The sequence below is a fragment of the Haemaphysalis longicornis genome, unplaced genomic scaffold (genome assembly GCF_048455015.1).
Source record: "Haemaphysalis longicornis isolate Haplotype H1 unplaced genomic scaffold, Haemaphysalis longicornis Haplotype H1 scaffold_11, whole genome shotgun sequence".
Lineage (NCBI taxonomy): Eukaryota > Metazoa > Arthropoda > Arachnida > Ixodida > Ixodidae > Haemaphysalis > Haemaphysalis longicornis.
The window spans coordinates 45,929,213-45,935,088 of NW_027526214.1; the positions used below are offsets into that span (position 1 = coordinate 45,929,213).

Consider the following 5,876-nt stretch of genomic DNA (forward strand, 5'->3'; position numbering starts at 1 on the left):
GCAGGTAGACCACTCTCGACATGTCTCAGACACTCGAGTCACGGCCCGGGGGTTGAAAAGAAGGTCTCCTTCACCCCGAGTACTCCGAGTGGCGCTGGCTACCGCCCCCAAGTGCAGGAAATAAAACTACCTTAACAGAAATACCCGAGAAAGTGCTGGGGAAACAGCCCCGCCGGTAGCGTAGTGTTTATCGCACCAGACCGGTATTCTGGAGGTCGTGGGTTCGGATCCCACCCGGCAGGCATTTTTTCACCACTTTTTTTTCGACTCAAAAAATTCTTCATCTCTTTTTATGACCCACCACAACCTCCCCTTTGCTTTCCGAGGTTTTCTTGACTGCCAACAGTTACTTTATGTCTTATTTTCACGGAGCCCCTCATTTCCCATTTTCTGATTCACTACATGCTTAGCGAGGGCCTCGGTTCTGACAGTCTTGGTGCCAAAGGGAGCTTAAGAGGGTTCAACGCTGGTAGACCACTCTCGACATGTCGTAGACACTCGAGTCACGGCCCGGGGGTTAAAAAGACGGTCTCCTTCACCCCGAGTAGTCCGAGTGGCGCTGGCTACCACCCCCAAGTGCAGGAAATAAAAATACCTTAAAAGAAATACCCGAGAAAGTGCTGGGGAAACAGCCCCGCCGGTAGCGTAGTGGTTATCGCACCAGACCGGTATTCTGGAGGTCGTGGGTTCGGATCCCACCCGGCGGGTATTTTTTCACCACTTTCTTTTCGACTCAAAAAATTCTTCATCTTTTTCTACGACCCACCACAACCTCCCCTTTGTTTTCCGAGGTTTTCTTGACTACCAACACTTATTTTATGTCTTATTTTCACGGAGCCCCTCATTTCCCATTTTCCGATCCGCTACATGCTTAGCGAGGGCCTCTGTTCTGGCAGTCTTGGTGCCAAAGGGAGCTTAAGAGGGTTCAACGCTGGTATACCACTCTCCACATGTCGTAGACACTCGAGTCACGGCCCGGGGGTTAAAAAGAAGGTCTCCTTCACCCTGAGTAGTCCGCGTGGCGCTGGCTACCACCTACAAGTGCAGGAAATAAAGATACCTTAGCATAAATACCCGAGAAAGTGCTGGGGAAACAGCCCCGCTGGTAGCGTAGTGGTTATAGCACCAGACCGGTATTCTGGATGTCGTGGGTTCGGATCTCACCCGGTGAGCATTTTTTCACCACTTTCTTTTCGGCTAAACAAATTCTTCATCTCTTTCTATGACCCACCACAACCTCCCCTTTGCTTTCCGAGGTTTTCTTGACTGCCAACACTTATATATGTATATATATATATATATATATATAAACGATATCAAAGACCGGCCCCCGGTCGAAACGTTAGAATAAATGTTGTTATGTTTTTCAGTTTGACTTCTCTATCGTACAGCTAACCTCATAGCCAGGAACCTTTTCTCTTAACTTATATATATATATATATATATATATATATATATATATATATATATATATATATATATATCCATAGATATACATATACATCTATATATTGTACTGGGGTTTATTTAGACAGCCAAGGAACCGAGGGGATGAAGCGACGGAGGCCGAAGGAGCTCGAGCAGCCGAAGAAGCAGGGGCCGCCAGAAATGAACTCGATCACGCTGCGCATGCTGCGTGGTTGATGCGTGGGGATTGTAAGTGGGGATTGCCCTGCTTCAGCTTGAATTTCGGCCTGGGCTTTAATCCCTTGTTCCAGACCTCTCTTCTTTGTTACAGTATATATATATATATATATATATATATATATATATATATATATATATATATATAAGAGAAGAAAAACTTCGAACAAGGTAAAAGCACGATTGTGGCCTACGTTTCAGCAAAGAGAACTTGCCCTGAGGAAAGCAAGTTCTCTTTGCTGAAACGTAGGCCAAAATCGTGCTTTTACCTTGTTCGAAGTTTTTCTTCTCTTGTGTTCTCTACCATCTTCAAAGTTCTACTACTCCCTATATATGTGTATATATATATATATATATATATATATATATATATATATATATATATATATATATATATATATATATATATATTGTAACGAAGATAGTGAGCGACCGTTAGAGCACTAGTCTCCCCGAGTGGGTATGTGTTCGGCTAAAGCGGAGGCTGACCTTCTGTGTGGCGTCAATCCCCCAGTGGGTATATGTCCCCGTAGCGACACAGCGGCAGCTCCATCGACAGTGCTTCGGCGCGAGACCTGCGCGCGGACGCCATACCTCGTTTGGACTCTGAAACGGCTAGACCTCGTTCGTGCCTCTTGCAAGACCTGCCAATATGACTCGGATGTCGTACTCTTGAAGTCGAAGAGCCCAACGTCCGAGTCTACCGGAAGGGTCTTTCAGTGAGGACAGCCAGCATAGAGCGTGGTGATCCGTGACAACGTGGAATGGACGACCGTAAAGATAGGGACGAAATTTGGCGATAGCCCAAACAATAGCCAAACATTCCTTCTCGGTGACGGAATAGTTCCGCTCCGCCTTAGTCAGGGTGCGACTGGCGTATGCAACAACGTATTCATGGAAGCCTGCTTTACGCTGAGCGAGAACGGCACCTAGACCGACACCACTGGCGTCAGTGTGCACTTCAGTAGGTGCAAGCGGATCAAAATGGCGTAGTATGGGTGGCGACGTCAGCAGGCTTCGCATAGCCACAAATGCCTTTTCACAAGCAGGAGTCCAGTCGGTAATTTCTGCGCTTCCGTTGAGGAGCTGTGTCAAAGGGGCGATAATGGTGGCAAAGTTTCGCACGAATCGCCGGAAATAGGAGCAGAGACCAATAAAGCTTCGAAGGTCTTTCAGAGTGGTCGGTTTTGGAAACTCTGCCACTGCACGAAGCTTTTCCGGGTCCGGAAGTATGCCGTCTTTAGAAACAACGTGGCCCAAGCTTGTTAGCCTCTGAGCAGCAAAGCGACACTTTTTCAAGTTTAGTTGCAAGCCAGCCGAAGCAAGGCACGTCAACACTTGTTCAAGGCGCTCAAGGTGCGTGTGGAAATCTGGCGAAAACACGACAATGTCATCGAGATAACACAGACATGTTTTCCACTTGAGGCCCCGTAAAACATTGTCCATCATTCGCTCGAAGGTAGCCGGCGCATTACAAAGGCCGAAAGGCATCACATTGAATTCGTAAAGCCCGTCGGGTGTAATGAACGCCGTTTTTGAGCGATCGGCATCGGCCATGGGCACTTGCCAGTAGCCTGACCGCAAATCTAGTGAGGAGAAGAATTCGGCCCCCTGTAAGCAGTCAAGAGCATCGTCGATACGAGGTAGCGGGTAGACGTCCTTGCGTGTAATCTTGTTCAGGCGACGGTAATCTACGCAGAACCGGATCGACCCGTCTTTCTTAGTTACCAGTACCACGGGGGAGGCCCACGGGCTGGTAGAGGGCCGAATTACGTTGCGCGCAAGCATATCTGCCACTTGCTCGTCGATCACACGGCGCTCCGCAGGTGACACGCGATATGGCCGCTGCCGTAGGGGCGCGTGGGAGCCGGTGTCAATTTCGTGGGCGACATTCGACGTGCGTCCCAAGGTGGCTTGCTGGCAATCGAACGATTCACGAAAACGTTCTAGAAGGTTGATGAGCTGGTCGCGTTGGGCCGAGGTGAGGTCTTTGTTGATAGACTGTAGGAACACGTCTGGACTTGCCGTACACTCGGAACTAAGTGCACTCACAGGGAAGAACGACGGTTCGTCGGGCACGGCCTCTACATGCGAGGAATCAACACCTTCCACGAATCCCAGGCTTTCCCCGTGGAACAGTGTTGTCGTGCAAGAGGATGCGTTGCAGACCGCCATTAGGCTTGAACCAGAGTGAACATCGAGGACAGCGGAGGGTAAGGGGAGCAACTTGCGCCAAAGAAATAAACTCGACGGTGTGAAAATCACGGTTGTGTCCGCAGCGACGTTGCAAAAAACAGGAACAATCACGGAGCAGCTCGGGGGAATATCGGTATCTTCGGAAACCAGCAACTTGATCGACAGTTCGTTCTGCGGCGGCTCCCACAACGGTAGAAGTTCAACTTGCGCACGAGCGCAATCTATTATGGCATGATGACGGGATAGAAAGTCCCACCCAAGAATGATATCGTGAGAACATGACGGGAGCACAACGAACTCGATGACGTAAGTGATGCCTTGGATGAGGACACGAGCGGTGCACATGGCTAGCGGCTTAACCTCTTGCGCACTTGCAGTCCGAAGAGTAAGTCCACCGAGAGGTGTTGTGACTTTACGCAACGAGCGGCAGATACGTTCACTTAACACTGACACTGCGGCTCCCGTATCAACAAGCGCTAGTGCGGCGACACCTTCCACAGTCACATCTATAACGTTAGCGGGTGATATAAGAGGACTTCGGCATTTTGACGTTCGTGCAGTTCTTGCCTCGGGAACTGCAGCCATCAGTTTCCCTCGGCAACCGGATTTTGTCGGGGCCGCATGGGCGACACGGAGCGGCGACGCGGTGAAGAAGGGCGACGGCTCGAAAATGGTGGTGGCTCGCTAGTACAGGAGCTCGGTGTCGGTCCTGAATCACCGGGGGCGAAATACGGCTGAGATCCGTAGGCCGATGCAGGGTGGACATCGCGATCAAGTGGTGGCCGCCGACGGCACATCCGCGCCACGTGCCCGGGCATGCAGCATGCGTAACATATCGGGCGGTTGTCTGGCGTGCGCCAAGGATTGAGCTGTTGAGGTGCCGGTCGAGAATACCGTGTCACCCGCTGGTGTGCCGTGCACTGATATGCCTGAAAGGCGCCTGGCTCCAGTTGTCGTACGACTGAAGCGTAATTCATCGCAGCCGGTGAAGCGAGAGGCGCAGCCATGGGTACCGTTAGGGTCGATGCTACTGGGGAAGCGAGAGGCGCTGCGGCGGTAGTTGAAAAGGGCGGTGCCACTGCTGACGCTAAGTGTGAGGTCAAGGGTGAAGCCACCGATACAGGCACATGTGGCGGTTGGCAGGCTGAGGGGAGTGCCTCGGCGACCTGTTCTTGAATCACTCGCCGCACAGTCGGGGGCAGCGGAAAGGCAGGCTCTCGAGCGCTAGGAAGCAGGGCCAGCTGCCGCGAAACTTCTGCACGCACGAACGCCTCGATGTGCGGCAGAAGAGCAGAAAGGTCGGAAGGTATGGCCAATGACGACAGTGTCCCTCGTGAAACGTCTTCATTGGGCAGTGTGCGTTGTCGAGTCACAACACGCTGTTTACGCAGCTCGTCATAGCTGAGGCACCAATTGAGGACTTCGTCAACAGTCTGCGGGTTCTTGCCCAGGAGCATCTGAAATGCATAATCCTCGATGCCTTTGAGGATGTGCCTGATCTTGTCGGGCTCAGGCATCGCAGGATCCACCCGCTTGCAGAGGTCCACGACGTCCTCAATGTAACTGGTGTAACCCTCGTCGTCTCGCTGTGCTCGCACGCGAAGCCGCTGTTCAGCGAGAAGCTTGCGCACAGCGGGGCGACCGAACGCCTTAATGAACTCGGTCGTGAATTCAGGCCAGGTTTTCATGCGCGGTTTGTGGTTATGAAACCACGTGTTGGCGAGCTCGGTCAGGGAAAACTCGACGTTGTTCAGCTTCATCCCGTCGTCCCATCGGTTGTAGGCGCTCACCCTTTCGTAGGCAGACAGCCAATCCTCGGCATCGGCGTCGTCTTTGCCATTGAAAAAGGCGGGGTCGCGTTGGCGAAGAGAGCCGGAGCACACGATGGGTGCCTGCTGTGGCGATGCCATTTCTTCGTTGATTTCTCGATGCAGGGGCGCGAGCACTCGCTTGCTTCGTAGTTCCAGGCTGGGGATCGGGTGAAGACTAGGACCTCCACCAAAATATAATGGGGTTTATTGGCAGGTCTTGCAAGA

General features: G+C 51.7%; 1 non-coding gene across 1 annotated transcript; it reads left to right on the forward strand.

The window, feature by feature from the left end:
* The first annotated feature begins 634 nt into the window (after positions 1-634).
* Positions 635-707, forward strand: Trnat-ggu (transfer RNA threonine (anticodon GGU)). The gene has a single exon. It is a non-coding gene; the product is annotated as a tRNA-Thr (tRNA).
* The last annotated feature ends 5,169 nt before the right edge of the window (positions 708-5,876 follow it).